The 17,291-nt window shown below is 35.8% G+C and overlaps 1 protein-coding gene across 1 annotated transcript in view; it reads left to right on the forward strand.

Annotated features, from left to right (window-relative positions):
- The first annotated feature begins 3,544 nt into the window (after positions 1-3,544).
- Positions 3,545-17,291, forward strand: part of LOC132110371 (gamma-aminobutyric acid receptor subunit pi-like) — a 59,702-nt gene continuing 45,955 nt past the window's right edge. The window contains exon 1 of the mRNA XM_059516921.1: positions 3,545-3,668. The gene's annotated coding sequence lies outside the window, so the exon portion shown is untranslated. The remainder of the gene's footprint in view (positions 3,669-17,291) is intronic.

Here is a 17,291-nt window from a genome sequence, read left to right on the forward strand (position 1 = left end):
ATACTAAAATAATACAGGAACTAATGATTTTTTTCTCATTGCAAGAATAAATAATTACATGAATCCCCATTTTCCAGTAACATTTTTAAACAATCTTAAAACTATGTTTTAGGCATTATTTTACCTTCATATAAAACATTTAATTTCATTGAGAAGCACAACTAAGCAAGATTTTTTTTTTTTTGCATTTTTTTTTTACTGTTTTTACTGTTTTTACACATGCATATGGTTTTTGTTATATATATAATAAATGTAAAGCATTTTGGCTGATGTGAGTTGCTTTAAATGTGCAACAGAATTGAATAAATGAAATGCTAAATAAATGTTACTGAACTGCAGGAACTTGGTCAGAAATCTTTGCATTCTGGGAAGCAGGTGCTCAAAGCCTTGATCACTGGCAGGTTGTTTATATGGTTTACGAATCAATATTAATCTCCAAACCACTATTTCCCAATACCTGAAACTAAACAGTGCACAACAATAAAACACTGAATGTTTACACTGGATCTGGAGTAATTCTCCATTCCCTTTCTCTGTGTTTGTTCAGCTCCAGCTCACACTGCACACACTCCGTCATTATGCACTGACCGACCTTCAGAAAAACAACACAAGACCTTTGAGTTACAGAAACATTTGTGGCTCAGAGCTCCTTCAGGCAGTCAGACACCATTTCAACCCAGAAATAATGAGGAAAAACAGAGGGTTATAATGATTACACAGATGTTTTAAAGGCTTTGCGGCCACGAAAGGTCATATGTTTATCATGACCTTCAGTGCTTACAGAAACTCTGACAAAAACTCAGTTTTTGTGTGTTTTCAGTGTGTGGGAAGACTGAGCTAGATTTCCAAAAGCACATCTTTAGTTGCCTGTCTGAAGTTCTTACTGTTCAAAGGACATCAGAGTCCGATGCTGTAAAGTTTCTGAACTTTTGTTCACATGATAGAGCATCACTTTTCTTGCATCGCTACTGAAATCAATGGACTCCCAGCATTCTCTGACAGAGAATCAAATCCAGTGTGCAGACGCAAACACATACAATCAAAACTGTGGCTCTTTCCAGCTCTGGTAGTTTTAGCTAATATACACTGCTGTTCAAAAGTCTGGGGTCACATTCTTAACGAAATTAATACTTTTATTCATCAAGGATGCCTTAGAAATGATCAAAGGTGACAGTAAAGACATTTATAATGTTAAAAAAGATTTCTAATTTTATTTTTTTATTTATTTTTTACTTTCTATTCATCAGTGAATCCTGGAAAATAAAATGCATCACAGTTTCCACAAAAATGTTAATGTTTTCAACATGAAATGTTTCTTGAGCAGTATTAGAAATCATCATATTTTCATGATTTCTGAAGATCATGTGACACTGGAGACTGGAGGAACGATGCTGAAAATACAGCGGAGCATCACAGAAATAAATTACACTTTAACACAGATTCACACAGAACACAGCTGTTTTACATTAGAATAATATTTCACTATTTTTACTGTATTTCTGATCAAACAACATTAAAACCTGGGGTCTGCGCCTCAGGTGACGGATCTGTAAGCATCCTGGATTTTTGAGCCTGAAGATGCTGTGAACAGATGATCCTTCACTGAAATGACTGTGAAAGCTCTGCTCTGTTTTCAGTTTGATTCACAGCTGTCAGAAGCCCTTGGTGGACATAACTGAGTTGGTGTATATTGTGTATTTCATGCCACTACTGACTCTTCAGTCTGCATTTTATACGACAGACGGACAGAAGCTCAACTGATAAGCATCTGTAACTTCCTCTGAGGAATAAAGCTGCAGCAATATCTAATGCTTTAAATAAATGATCTGATGACAGACTGAAAGAACCAGCAGCTAAAGCACTGCAAAAAATGTTATTTTAAAGTACAAATATCTGAAAATTGCTAAATCAAATGCATTTACTCCTTGTTTTCTGACTTCAAAGGGTAAGAAAAAAATGATGCCTAAAAATCGTTTTTTTAATCGTTTAATTTAATGCATTAAAAAAAATGTATACATATTTTTTTAAATGCACATCTATTTTTAGACTTACTATATATATAAATATATACATTTGTTCCAATTTCTAATAGGTTTCACATACATTTTTACTTTATATGACAATATTTCATATACATGTATGGATATATAAGCATGTATGGAAATATTTCATTTGAGAGCAACTTACAAATGAGGAAACACATGCAATTCATCAAACAGGAGCAGCAATAATTGCACTACCTCTAAACCAAAACATTGCATAACTAGGATAATACACCTGTATTATGGGAGTGTATTAATTAAGAGCCCCTAAATAAGACATGAGTCAAAAACAAGTCAGTTCTGTGGAGAATATAGCAAAGACATGAGATAACTCGGATGATATTTTGGTGAAATAGAGCCTGAGTGATTGAGGATGGCTGCAGCTGCTCGAGCAGATTAATAAACGGAAGTGACACACAATACAAAAGAGAGAGATTTACCTGTATGGAGAAAAACAGGGGGTAAAGCTCTGGTTTATGTGCCTGTATAATATCGGAGGTGACCTTGGAAGGACAGCTGCTTCTTTCCTCTCACCAGCATTGAGCAGATGTCAACTAGGTGACTGAAGAGATGAAAACAACATGAAATATGAGCCTTCACCGCATTCAGATTCATGGTGTTTTACAGCATTGCATTTGAATTTCCAATGCAACCTCTTCGACAAAAGACTGTAGAGTCAAGGTAAAGAGCTAGATTCGATTTGAGATCAATGACAAGCCTCTTATCTTTTATGAGGGATGAGTTTCTTTTGTGCTCCAGGGTCACAAGCCTCCAACAATAAAACAGCCATAAAGGGGTTTGATCACATCATTAAGATTCTGCATTCTCGTCCTGATTATTGATTTATGTTTGAATTGAAAATGCCATTGATTGTATTTGCTACAGTATCATATCATAATTGAATCTCACATAAACTATGCATAAAGAAATTGAAACCGGTGAAACAATTAAAAAAAAAAAATTAAATTCTCCACTGTAACCCAGTTTTCTTTTTAAATCCACATTTTTTAGTGAAACGAAAACTACAATTATGTATACAAAAATTTAGCAATTTAAGATTTCATTACTTGATTTGCATATACATTTTTAACATAAACTAATAAACTTATTGTGATGCATATATTTGTCAGGCAAATTAAACTTGTAACAGTTTTACAGTTACATTGGTCCCATTAGCTTTCTATATACATGCAATATTTAATCCTGTCACTAGGGGCACTCTAGCCAGTGAGATGCCTGGTAACATAAAAAGGATAAGAGAACAAGTATGAGGTAGGAAAGATGTGTTAACCACATGGCAAAACTTTCTCAACAATGCTTTCTTGTATTTTTGGCCTTGGTTTGAGGAACCTGAGGTTCTTAAACTCAAATGTAAGTTAGTACTTTGCTTGTATATGTTAGGGAATGTTTATGTAAATGAGATGGGTAAATTTGTTAATGGTGTCACTAAGTTTATTTGTTTGTTTGATGCAGAGGGTTCAACGTGCAGGTACAGTATATGGAGGCAGCTCAATTGTTACTAGGACCTTCGGTTTGCCAACAACATCTTTGTCATCTATTGTACATTTTACAAGCTACAGTTCGTATGGTTCCAGGCAGATGTGTCCTCATCAACAATGCACTTAAGTACGGTTTCATCTTGCTCCTACTATCCCTAAGACTGTGTTTGTGGTAGCGTAGCGAAAGACGCCACTATGATTGTTTCGTCTGGACTATTCAATGTCTCCCTTGCAACTGAATAACTCTGCACATTGCAGTATTACTGACTGTATGGTGATTTGTGGTGTAATACACATGGCTCATTGAAAAGTGAAGGTGTTGTTAAAAGCAGGTGTTACAAACTGGTCAGATTTCAGATTTTTACTCCTCAAAATCATGGCATATTTTATTATAAAAAAATTGGATAATTATTTTTTCAAAATGCATTCATTCAAATTGCTTAGGATCAGCATAAATCCATGGAAGGACATTTCTTGACTTTTATTTTTCTTGCAATTGCGGGTTGCAGTTTAATTGCTCAGAATTGCATGATATCAAACATGTATATATGACTGGGTTTATTAGTTGTGAAATAAATGCATGGAAATTGCATATGCAATTCAAATACATAAAATCTTAAATTTAGGCCTTTTTAAATGGAGATTTTATTTGCACGAACAGAAATGAGAGTCTGGGGTGGGGGGATGTGTCTAATTATCATGAAAATATTGTTACAATGAGATCTAATGGAGAAAGAATGATGCGGGGGAGAAGCAGAAAGAGATGGGAATAAAAAATAGTTGCATTAATTATTCAAGCAGTCACAATTGGGAAGATCAGATTACGATTTCTCACTACATCTCAATTTATAGCACATGCCAACCTTAGATCTCAAAGTGTGTGAATGTGTAATGAGTGCATGAGCCTTTCAAAGAGCCACGGGAGGCCTCAGTGTCCATGAGAAATAAATGGGTGAGGAATGCAAGAAAAAGACGGATGAAGACTCTATTCCAGAGTCACTAATTTATCCTCCAGAGAACGGTGTTTTAGCAGCGAGTATCCGAGCTGTTTTCCCTCTGGCAGAGCCTGAAAGCCACTACATAAGCAGTAAAGCAGTGATTACACATCCATCATCCAGCAATTACAAGTTTACAGTAGATATCACATCATCCAGCCGAGTCTCCTGCGCTGGACGTCCCTTGATAGTGTGCTACTTTCCTAGTGTTAATATTTCAAAGTTAACTCTGTGAGGAGCTGCATAGTGTTTTTGATCGATGATCTTGCATGCTGTTTAAAGATTTGATGCCTGACATTATTTAATTTCCATTTCAGAAGCTGTTACAAGGTGTTTCAGACTGTAAAAGGTGTTTTTAGAAGGAAACATTACAGCCCCTGCTGTCAAGACGAAACATAATGAGATTTCACAGTGAGATAAAAGGATGATGAAGTCTCTTCTACTCACCAAGGTTTATATTATAAAAATTTAAATGAATTGTTTTCTCAATCGCCTTCAGATAGTACATCACTGCCTTATCCAAGTCTTCATAGAACAACAACAGAAATAGGGACAAAATAAAAGATTTATTCCTGAAATGAGACACCTGCAACTCGACGCATTCCCCTGAGAAAAAATACTGCGACTTCAACATGATTTACATATTAAACTTACCTGAGGAATGGCAATTTTATTCATATAGCACTATTTACTACAACCAGAGTTGACCAATGTACCTCACAACAAAATGATAAAACATAAAGCAGTAAAACCAAAAATTAAAATAAAGGGCATAGTAAAGGTGCAGCAAACATAAGACAAGGACAAGAGTGCTGCGACCAGAATTAAAAGCCTTATCGAACAGATAGACTTAAAAATAGAACACAAGAAGCCAGTCTAATAGAAATGGGCAAATCATTCCAGAGTCCTGGGGCAATTGTAGAAAAAGCGTGATCACCTCTGTATCATCAGCATAACAGTGGAACTAAGCGGAAGCATGTATAAAGAGAAAAAGAATGGGAGCCAAGACGTATCCTTGGGGAACACCATAAGTTAACAAATCTTTACTAGAAGTATTCTCTCCTGTCTAAACTGAAAAAGTTATTTTTATTTGAAGCCAAAATTAAAGTGATGTAGATTTTCACCAGAGATTCTGCTGTTAAATATGATTCTTAATAAATATATATATATATATATACAAAATAAAAAATCGATGACTTTTAATAATAATAATAGAGTTCACAGAATAAAATAAAATATTAAATAAAAGGTATTTTAAATAGTTGCCCAGGCAAACTGTCATATTTTTACTAATGTACTAAAATAACTAAAACTGAAATAAAAAATTTATAAAAACTGCTACGCTTACACAAGTAAAGTTAAATTAACAATATGCATTGTTAAAAGCAGCTTTACAGAAAATCATGTTAATGTTTATATCTCAATATCTGCATGCCTTACAGTTGCATTTATCAGATTTGAGTTGTGTTATAATGCATTCACAATTAAAGACAATACAAACAATCAAGCATCAGAGATTTGCTGTATATCATACTTTATATCGCTTTATGTGAGTGTACTGTATATGGATAATGTGGGACATGCCATTAAACTTCATATAGAGATCGGTGAAATAATAGTTTACATTTTGCGATTAATATGAACAATCCAGCAGTAGAAATTTTTTTATGAAGTATATATTGCTTTGTTTGTATATCCTATATGTAATGCAGGTAAAGTTGGATATGCTCATTGTATATATTCAACTTTATATATAGAGCTGTGCAATAATATGCAATGATATAAACATCCACAGCCGAGATTTGTCATGCTAATGTAAACTCTATTGGAAATAATCAATCACTTAAAATGCAAAGTGCTATTTGTGTGATATACCAAGTTGCAAGTCACTTATACCCCCGGTTTCACAGACAAGGCTTAAGCCTAGTCCTAGACTAAAATGCAAGTCTGAGTTGTTTCAAATGAAAGAAACTTGTACTGATTGATCTTAAAATGTATCAGTGCCTTTGTTTTGTCTCAAGATGCACACCAGTAATGTTTTTTTCTAAGGCATGTTTATAAAAATTACTTAAATGTCCTAATTGAACTATGGCCTAATCCTGGTTTAGGCTAAGCCCTGTCTATGAAACCAGGCCATAATGTTTAACTTCAGTTAGGATGCTGTTTATGCATGGAGTATTCAGCAAGACTGCTCACTAGTTTTTGGACATATTCTTCATCGTCAGGAAGCACATAATGGCCATTAGAACTTTTTTAAAGTGCTTTAAAGAGCAAAAAGTAAGAGATTCAGCACAAGGTGGATATGTATGAGAGTTAAACTGCTCGCTTATCTGTTCGGGATTTCTCACTTCACAACTCACTTTTCTCTTCTCAGAATGGGACTGTAAAAATGATTGCTTTTCTCTGTTGGTTGAATGTGACATTTGAATTGTGTCAGCATGTGAGGGATGATTTATACACACACTTTTAGGTGATATGACAACAAAATTGCTCTCTCCTCTATTCTTATAAATGACCAAGCAGTTTGAAAACATTTTTGACCCTATATGTTTCACAAGTGCAAACAGACCAGCACTGTCTGTCTCAACCAGACAAATTACCATTCCTTCCCATCGCTGCTCAGAGAGGCATTTATTTTAAATAAAATTATATAAAATATTTAAAAAGTGAAATAAAGTGTAATTTATTAGGGCTTTAATAGATTTTTTATTTTATTTAACTGGTTTTGATATTTAATGATCTTTTTGCAAATAGCGTCTTGTGCTTAAAAAAACAGCTATTTATTTGTAATTGACTTAATGCAAATAGAATTTAATTTTTCTGAAATTTTCACTTGATGCAATTTATGTAAATCAAATCTAATTGCACTTGTTATTTGCATTTGTGCATGAAGTGAAAATAGAATTTTCTTTACACTTATTACTATTTGCACTTAATGCAAAGTAAATATTTTCAATTAATGCACTTAATTGCACCTAATTACTATACGCACTTACAAAGAAAACACTGCTATTTTCATTTAATGAACTTAATCCAAACAGGATCTAATTACTTTTTGCACTTAGTGTAAAAACTGTCAATATAAATATATTTATATATAATACAGTATTACTGTATTGAGAATTAACCCTGGGGATAAGAAGAATTACAAAAATATTGCATGCAAAACTAAGATTCTAAAGGGGGGGGGGGGGGGGTTAAGTTTAATTTCGGCAATGCAATAAAAATTCTCATTAAGATCTCACGACAAAATGTTTTGTTTTTCCTTATGCAAAATACAATTTAGTTTTTGGTTTGAAATACAGACATGTTTCAGTGAGAATCTTGCTCTATTAAACCACAGCACATTTTGCGAGAAGCCGCTGTTACAATAATCCTGTGCAACACAAAAGGGCCGTGGAGGCGTGACAGTGAGCGCAGCAGACAGCCGTGACTGTTATCTAACCCAGCATTATATCTTCAGCCTGAGAGCAGAGCGCTGCACTACTGTGAAACTCAAACCCTCGCTCACACACACAGATCTGCAGCTTCTCTCAGGTGTGTGTTCAAGTCAAGCAACCCTCTTTTCAGTTCTTCACACCAGAAACACTGTGGGTCAGTGTATTTAATTTCCTTATCAACGCAGATTTGATGGGATAGTTCATGCAAAATAAAAAAAAACAAAGTGCTTCAGGATGTAGAGCAGTTAACCTGTATTCTACGGTGGCTGAGAAAGCTCAATGCGCTGCAACTTAAGAAAACCCATGCAAATAGAAATGCACCATCTGATTTAATAAAACATCTGCTTGATACAGAATACACAAAAGACCACAATAGAAATGTTTCAAGGCGACCCTGACAACCCTTACGAAAATTAACCATGGTTTTATTATAGTAAATGTGTAGTGACCATGTTTTTTTTGTTGTTGTTCTTGTTTTATGGCGTGTTGATTACATTTGTATAACCACAGTTGTGCAAATACCATGGTTAAACTATGGTTAGTGTATCAAAAACATGGTTAATTTGTGGTGGTTAATTTTCACAAGGGAAGTTGTAAAAGTTATCCAGCTTGCGTAACGTTTCACAGTTACAGTAATTGTGTATTTTGTCAGCTTATCTAGGCTACTAATATCAAATAAAGCTAAGGAATTGTGTGTATTTGCAGCGTATGTGTTGTCAAACTGATGAAGATGTTTGCTTAATTTGTTCTTATTAATTTGAGTTTATTAGCTCTCTCGGCCATTGTAGAATTGACTCTATATTTATTGATTACTCATGCATGGATTATTCTCCCTCAAGCCATTTAAGTTTGATTCTTCATCAGGTTTGTAGAAATGTAGCATTGCATCAGTGTCTCATCAGTGGATGCTCTGCAGTGAATGGGTACCGTCAGAATGAGAGCAGATAAAAACATCACAATAATCCACAGCACTCCAGTCCATCAGTGAACATCTAGATATCAATGCTACTAAAATAACTCACAAATAACTCTATAAAACTATATTAATGTTTTTTATTAAATATAAATAAAAATATTGCTCCGGTGTGACTTTTGTATGTCTCATACTTGCTTAAATCCACGCTTTATTCCTTTCCCCTTTTTTTTCAGAATGGTTTATCTCTCATGATAAACCATGAGGCAGGAAGTTCCTGTTAACTAGCGCTTAAATGCCTGATTCTGTGCAAATGTGGCCTGGTTTCACATGCAGTACATGCAAACAAAGAACTTACGGGAAATGATAAAACACAAAGGATCTCAAGAGGAGGTTTAATACACAACTACAGCCTGAGCCTCAGCAAAACATCTAAAGTAGTTTCTTAATGATCAGCCGCATACACTGTTACCTGTAAAAACTATATATTGAATCAAAATACATTATTTTGAATGGCTGTCAGTGGAAGAAGATTATTATTCTTTTTTTTACATCCATATTAATAAGCTATAACATCTATACCAGCAGGGACTAACTAACCCACTTTAACTAGCCAAACAACAAGCTTTTTTTTTTTTTTTTTTGAGTTCTTTCTGCTGGATCAGTAAACTTCATCATCAAGCTGTTTTGTGTGTAATTAAATATGTAATTACACTAAAACAGTGAATGTAACAATATAACAATTAAATGATGTAAAACTAATAAAATCTATATTGAAATATTCAAATAACATATACTAAAACTTCAAAATAAAAACAGCTTGTGTGTGCATCTTTCACTCATATATCATATCATACAAACTATTCATGAAAACTATAATAGAATCTGATTGATGCAAAAAATAAGTAAATAAATAAATAACTGCTGGGTTTCAACATGGTCTTAGTTTGTCCTCTTGCTCTTCTCCTCCTCTCTGTGCATCTTTCTCATGTTTTACATGCTTTCTGTTCTTTATCTGTTGAAATTGAGTTATGGGGCAAAAAAAGCACTTATGCAGAAGCGATGTCAGCTGCCCGCTGCTACTTCACGTCTCTGACTTATTAGGTGGGTGAAGCTCACACGCTTCTGTCAGCATCCAAATCAAATAAGAGTTCACCTAACAGTCAGGTTATATCAAAGCTAATTTATGAGCCTTACTTGCTCCTTTCTTCATCATTTTCCTGTAATGTTGCTCAAGATACAAGATTATCATTATTCCTTCAGATGCCAAATTTGACAGTACAAATAGCTTTGTACATGGGCTGTGTGGGATCCATCCATCCATCATAAATAAGTGACTACATTTATGCCCGTGAATCAGCACTGATCCTCTGAGAAACACTTCAGAGCATCACACAGCAATGAAGTCATACTTTCACTTCATTTATTATTCCGTGATAAGCTTCATCAGGATGCTGGGTTAGTTTTAGAAATGTGAATGAATTAGAATTAAAGTGGGATGGAGGTTACTGAGTGAAATAGACTGAGCATTTATAGATGGATGAATGTCTAGAGGAAAGCATGGATGGATGGATAAATGAATGGTTGTATGGATGGATGGATGTACAGATGGACGGATGAATGGATGGATAGATGGATGAATTGATGGATGTATGGATGGATGTATAGATGGATGGATGGATGTATGGAAGGATGAATGGATGTATGGATGAATGGTTGTTTGTATGTATGGATGAATGTATGAATGGATATACGGAAGAATGGACATACGGAAGAATGGACATACGGATGTATGGATGGATAAATGGATGGATGAATGAATGGATGTACGGAAGAATGGATGGATGGATGAATGGGTGTATGGAAGAATGGATGAATGGATGGATGAATGGGTGTATGTATGGATGTATGAATGAATGGATGTATGGAAGAATGTATATATGGATGAATAGATGGATGATATGGATGGATGGATAGATGAATGGATGAACGGATAGATGGATGGATGAATGCATGGATGGATGGATGGATGGATGTACAGATGAATGGATGGATGTTTGAATAGATGGATGGATGGATGGAAGGATGAATGGATGTATGGACGAATGGATGCATGTACGGATGGATGGATGGATGTATGGATGGATGTATGGATGCATGGATGAATGGATGGGTGGATGTATGGAAGAATGGATGAATGGATGGATGAATGGGTGTATGTATGGATGTATGAATGAATGGATGCATGTTCGGATGGATGGATGGATGGATGTATGGATGGATGTATGGATGCATGGATGAATGGATGGGTGGGTGGATGTATGCATGGATGAATGAATGGATGGATGTATGGAAGAATGGATGAATGGATGGATGAATGGGTGTATGTATGGATGTATGAATGAATGGATGTATGGAAGAATGTATATATGGATGAATAGATGGATGATATGGATGGATGGATAGATGAATGGATGAACGGATAGATGGATGGATGAATGCATGGATGGATGGATGGATGTACAGATGAATGGATGGATGTTTGAATAGATGGATGGATGGATGGAAGGATGAATGGATGTATGGACGAATGGATGTATGTACGGATGGATGGATGGATGTATGGATGGATGTATGGATGCATGGATGAATGGATGGGTGGATGTATGGAAGAATGGATGAATGGATGGATGAATGGGTGTATGTATGGATGTATGAATGAATGGATGCATGTTCGGATGGATGGATGGATGTATGGATGGATGTATGGATGCATGGATGAATGGATGGGTGGGTGGATGTATGCATGGATGAATGGATGGATGGATGTATGGAAGAATGGATGAATGGATGGATGAATGGGTGTATGTATGGATGTATGAATGAATGGATGTATGGAAGAATGTATATATGGATGGATGGATAGCTGAATGGATGAACGGATAGATGGATGGATGAATGCATGGATGGATGGATGGATGTACAGATGGATGGATGTACAGATGAATGGATGGATGTTTGAATAGATGGATGGATGGATGGAAGGATGAATGGATGTATGGACGAATGGATGCATTTACGTATGTATGGATGGATGTATGGATGGATGTGTGGATGGATGTATGCATGGATGGATGTATGGATGTATGGATGGATGTATGGATGCATGGATGAATGGATGGGTGGGTGGATGGATGTATGCATGGATGAATGGATCTACGGATGGATGGTTGATGGATGAATGTATGTATGTATGGAAGGATGAAGGAATGTATGTATGAATGGATGGATCTATTGATGGATATACAGATGGATGAGTGGATAGACAGATATGAATATGAATGTGTGATGATGGAGGTGTGGAGATTATGTTTTATGTCAGAGCGTCTCTGGCTGTTTCACGGTTCACATCTCCTCCACCTCTGGCTATCTCTCTGGACTAAGTGTGACAGATTACACAACCCCACTTGAGAAAAATACTTTATGTAAGGCCACAGATGGGCCACTCCAGCCCTGAATTCCTCCTCTGCTGAGGCAAGAAATCATATTAGTGTCAGCTCTCTTTGCCTCGCTTCTCTCTCTCTCTCTGCCGCTGTCACACTTTATTCTCACCACCTAGAGCGCTGTCTCCTTTTCTTCATTTTTTTCTTCATCACTTTGAGACTGTTTCCTCCCCACATTTCTTTCTAACGTTTCTCTTCAGCATCATGCATTTTCTCTTTCTATTTAGTATCAGCTTCAGACACTCACTGACCATCTGATGTACTGTATATTGCCCTCAGAAGGCGAAACCCTGGTTATGATATCAGTTTGTAATACAATTATGAAGACAAGCAGCACAGGTTTAAATCGGGAACAATGGATCAGGTTGATATTATGATCATTAATTTTAGTAACCAGTTACAAGATTTGCTTATATATAACTGTGACAAAGTCATTATAATTCTTTTCAGTGTAAATTTGAAGGAAATTAGGCTGTATTTTTTATTTAATCAAAGTTGTAAATAAACAAAAATGAGCACATTTTACAAGAAAATGTTATTTCAGTTTTTCTACTTCACATTTTCACATTTAATTAACAATGTATCACTTGCCATTTCTTGGATTTGTTTGTGAAATTGACTTGCAATCTTTGAGTAAAAATTGTTCCTCCACCAAGTCTACATGTTTTATATACATGTAGACTTATTATAGATTGCATCTAATAAACAAAAGTCAGAGCAATTTGCTAAACTAAATTGTAGTGGTTGCTGTGTTATATTATACTACTGTAGAATTGTGTTGTTTGTTGGCTGTTGTACAGTGTCTGATCATTAAAGAAAATAAGATTGAGTTACTGGCCATTTAGAATAGCAACTTAAACCTGGATGGATGGATGTTTAAAACATATTGTTGCTCATTTATTTCAGGAGAATCAGAATAAGAAGAGCTTCATTACCATGTTCACGCACACAAGGAATTTGACTTGACGACTGGAGCTTCCAGTGCAGATAGTGCAGACATGCATTGGAATAACACAGTAGGGATGTAACACCAATATACAAAAAGAAAAACAAAACATTAAATAGTGTACTATTTATACAAAAATAAAAACATGGGAACATTTTTTAATTGTTAGATAAATGTATTATTATTGTGCATATATGTTATTTACAAAGTGTGCAGTTTAATATAAATATATCAGATAACTATGTTAGTTGTGATGGAAGTTTTATAATTGTAAAGAATAATTTTTCAGGTTGAATAAAGCTTGCGGGGAAAAAAAACTGTTCTTGTGTCTGGCTGTTCTGGTGGTCAGTGCTCTGTAGCGCTGGCCAGAAGGCAACAGTTGGAAGAGAGAGAGGGCTGGGAGTAAGGGGTCCAAGGATCTTTTTTTAGCCCTTTTCCTCACTCTGGAGATGTAAAGATCTTGGAATCTGGACAGAGGGGCACCAATGATCCTCTCAGCTGTCCTGACTCTCCGCTGTAGTCTCTTGATGTCTGTTTGGTAGCTGAACCAAACCAGACAGTTATAGATGAACACAGGACAGACTCAATGATGGCAGAGAAGAACTGTTTCAGCAGCTCCTGTGGCAGGTTGACCTTCCTCAGCTGGCGAAAGTAGTACAATCTCTGCTGGGCCTTTTTAGAAATTTAGTCTATGAGGGTCTCCAACTTCAGGTTCTGAGAGATGGTGGTTCCCAGGAACCTGAATGACTCCACTGCAGTCGCAGTGCTGTTCATGATGGTGAGTGGGGGAGAGCAGGGGGGTTTCTCCTGAAGTCCACGATCAGCTCCACTGTTTTGAGTGTGTTAATCTCCAGGTGGTTGAGACTGCACCAGACCGACAGCTGCTCAACCTCCTGTCTGTAAGCAGACTTGTCACCATCCTGGATGAGGCCAATGACTGTAGTGTCATCTGCGAACTTCAGGATCTTGACAGAGGGGTCCTTAGATGTGCGATCATTCGTGTAGAGAGAGAAAAGCAGTGGGGAGAGAACAGAGCCCTGGGGGGCGCAGGTGTTGATCGTGATAGTCCTGGATGTGAGTTTGCCCAGCCTCACTAGCTGCTGCCTGTCTGTCTGGAAGCGACAGAAAGCTGTGTGAGTTTGAGTCCATACTGAGAATAAAAACTACTTTTCTGAGAATAAAAAGCTTTATTTGGTGTGTTTTGTGTTGGAGATTGTATTGGATAGGCAGCTTTATTCAAAGTATTGCTGGTGTTCATCTTGTGAGTGTGATATTGCATTTTTAATTGCTTTCAGGAAGGAAATAAAAAAACGTGAGGGTTGTGTCTCATTGTGTTGCTTCTCTACTCTAATTGCTTGTTTGTCGCTGATTGCTTCCCAGCTTTAAAGAATAAACCAAAGGCTAAAATTTGAAGTAATTATTCTGCACGAGCACTCATTAACCATTCTCACCTTAGAAAAACAAGTGCACTAAATAACTAACAGCAGCTGCTGATCTAGTGTAAACATAAACTGCAGATACTGTGGATGTGATGTGACAAACTCGGTCTCTATGTATGTGTTTTACAGTCTTTTCGCTCATGAAACACTGAAGCAGCAGGAGTTTAATGCTCTCTAGTGGAGTTTGCAGCACTCTAGTGATTGAAGCTGTGTGTCATTTTTATTGATGCCATATCACATGCAATAAAACGACATGCAACAAGCCTAATATAACAGAGCAAAATGACTCGGCCATTGGCTAAATAAAGCATGCAAGCTGCAGCCAATTGACTTAAGTGACCCAGGTCTCACAGCAACATAAAACGATCAGTTTGTTTAAATCATGTTAGTGCTTCATCATTATGCCGTCTGTGCAGCACACATAAACATTCTATCTATTGTTTAAAAATCTGGAAATGGTATGATTTTTTTCTAAGCATATATATAAAAAAAGGTCTCTTCTGCTCATCAAGGCTGCATTTATTTGATCAAAAATACAGTAAAAATTATGAAATATTATTCTAATGTAAATCATCGGTTTTCTGTGTGAATCTGTGTTAAAGTGTAATTTATTTCTGTGATGCACAGCTGTATTTTCAGCATCATTCCTCCAGTCTTCAGTGTCACAAGATCTTCAGAAATCAGAATAATATGATGATTTACTGCTCAAGAAACATTTCTGATTATTATCAATGTTAAAAAAAAAACAGTATTTCTGTGGAAACAGTGATATATTTTATTTTTCTGGATTCACAGGTGAATCGAAATAACAGAACATTTCAAAAGAAAAGCATTTATTTGAAATATAAATATTTTGTGACATTATAAATGTCTTTATAAAAGTCCTTGATAAATAAAAAATACAAATAAAAAATACAAATCTTACCGACATCATTTTTTTTTAATTTTATGCATCGTTGCGTTCTGAAATGTCTAAAAAGCTATAGTTTTGTCTTTCAGATGTTAGAGCAACAGTTTGAGGACAGTCTTATAGAGCACATTATTTTAAGTGGTTGACATTATAGCAGCTACTTGCATGTTTGACAGTTTTTTAAGCTGATAACGGTATAATCATCTCCCTGTCACATTATTATTGTCTGAATCCTGTGACCTGTGGCTCTTCTATCTCACATCTCCTCTTACAGTCGCTCAGGGAATTGAACGGCTCCGGTCGTAATGCTAATCATGCAGATATGGAAAGTTTTAGGCAGATATGATCAAGTATTCTTTTGAAACTTGAGAGGGGCCAAGACCTTTCAGACAACATATAGAATAGATAATGAAGTCTGAAGAGAAGAAGAGAGAAGGAAAGTTCATCAAGACTCACTTTGACAAAGGCTTGTGTGAAAGCAGAAGAAGACTGAAGGTTATTTGGGTCTAATAGTTTGAGCACATGGACATTTTAAAGAGACACTTGAAACTTTAAAAGGATAAGGTCAGTAAGTTTTTTTTTTTTTTTTTTTTTTTTTTTTACTTAATACTTTTATTCAATGTGGCGGTAAAGACATTTATAATGTGACAAAAGGTTTCTATTTTCAAATAAATGCAATTCTTTTGAACTTTCTGTTCATCTGTGAATCCTGAAAAATAAAATGCATCACAATTTTCAAAAAATATTGTGCAGCACAACTGTGTTCATCATTGATAATAATCAGAAATGTTTCTTAAGCAGTAAATCATCATATTATTCTGATTTCTGAAGATCATGTGACACTGAAGACTGGAGGAATGATGCTGAAAATACAGCGGAGCATCACAGAAATAAATTACACTTTAACACAGATTCACACAGAACACAGATATTTGAAATTGTAAAAACAATTCACTATTTTACTGTATTTTTGATCGAATAACTAACCACTGGATGCTTTAGTGTACACAGGAATCTAAGTAACTAATAATGACCTTTTACTCTCATGACATCATAATAATTGAATATTTAAAGTTCTTAAAGTTTTCTGTTTCCAATTTTTAGAAAGAAACTCATAACTCTGGTAATCCCAAATCTCTTGAGTTATGAAAGAGCAAAATCTGAGCAATTAAATATTCCTGTAGGCCTTCAGGAAGAGATGTGTAAGGGGAAGAAGATTAAAGATGAAGCAAACAGCAAGAGAAAGAAACGCTATGATGGTGAAATATTAAGAAAAGACACTTTTTGTGCCGCAGGCAGGTAATCGAGCGACAAACAGCTTTTATTACTGTGTGTGTGTGTGTGTGTGTGTGTGAATGTGTGTGTGTGTGTGTGTGTGTGTGTGTGTGTGTGAATGTGTGTGTGTGTGTGTGTGTGTGTGTGTGTGTGTGTGTGTGTGTGTGTGTGTGTGTGTGTGTGTGTGTGTGTGTGAATGTGTGTGTGTGTGTGTGTGTGTGTGTGTGTGTGTGTGTGTGTGTGTGTGAATGTGTGTGTGTGTGTGTGTATCATGTTTTCCACACTCCTGAGATTCACTTCCTGAGATGTCCTGCAGTTAAAAGAGATTC

The sequence above is a fragment of the Carassius carassius genome, chromosome 30, assembly GCF_963082965.1.
Source record: "Carassius carassius chromosome 30, fCarCar2.1, whole genome shotgun sequence".
Lineage (NCBI taxonomy): Eukaryota > Metazoa > Chordata > Actinopteri > Cypriniformes > Cyprinidae > Carassius > Carassius carassius.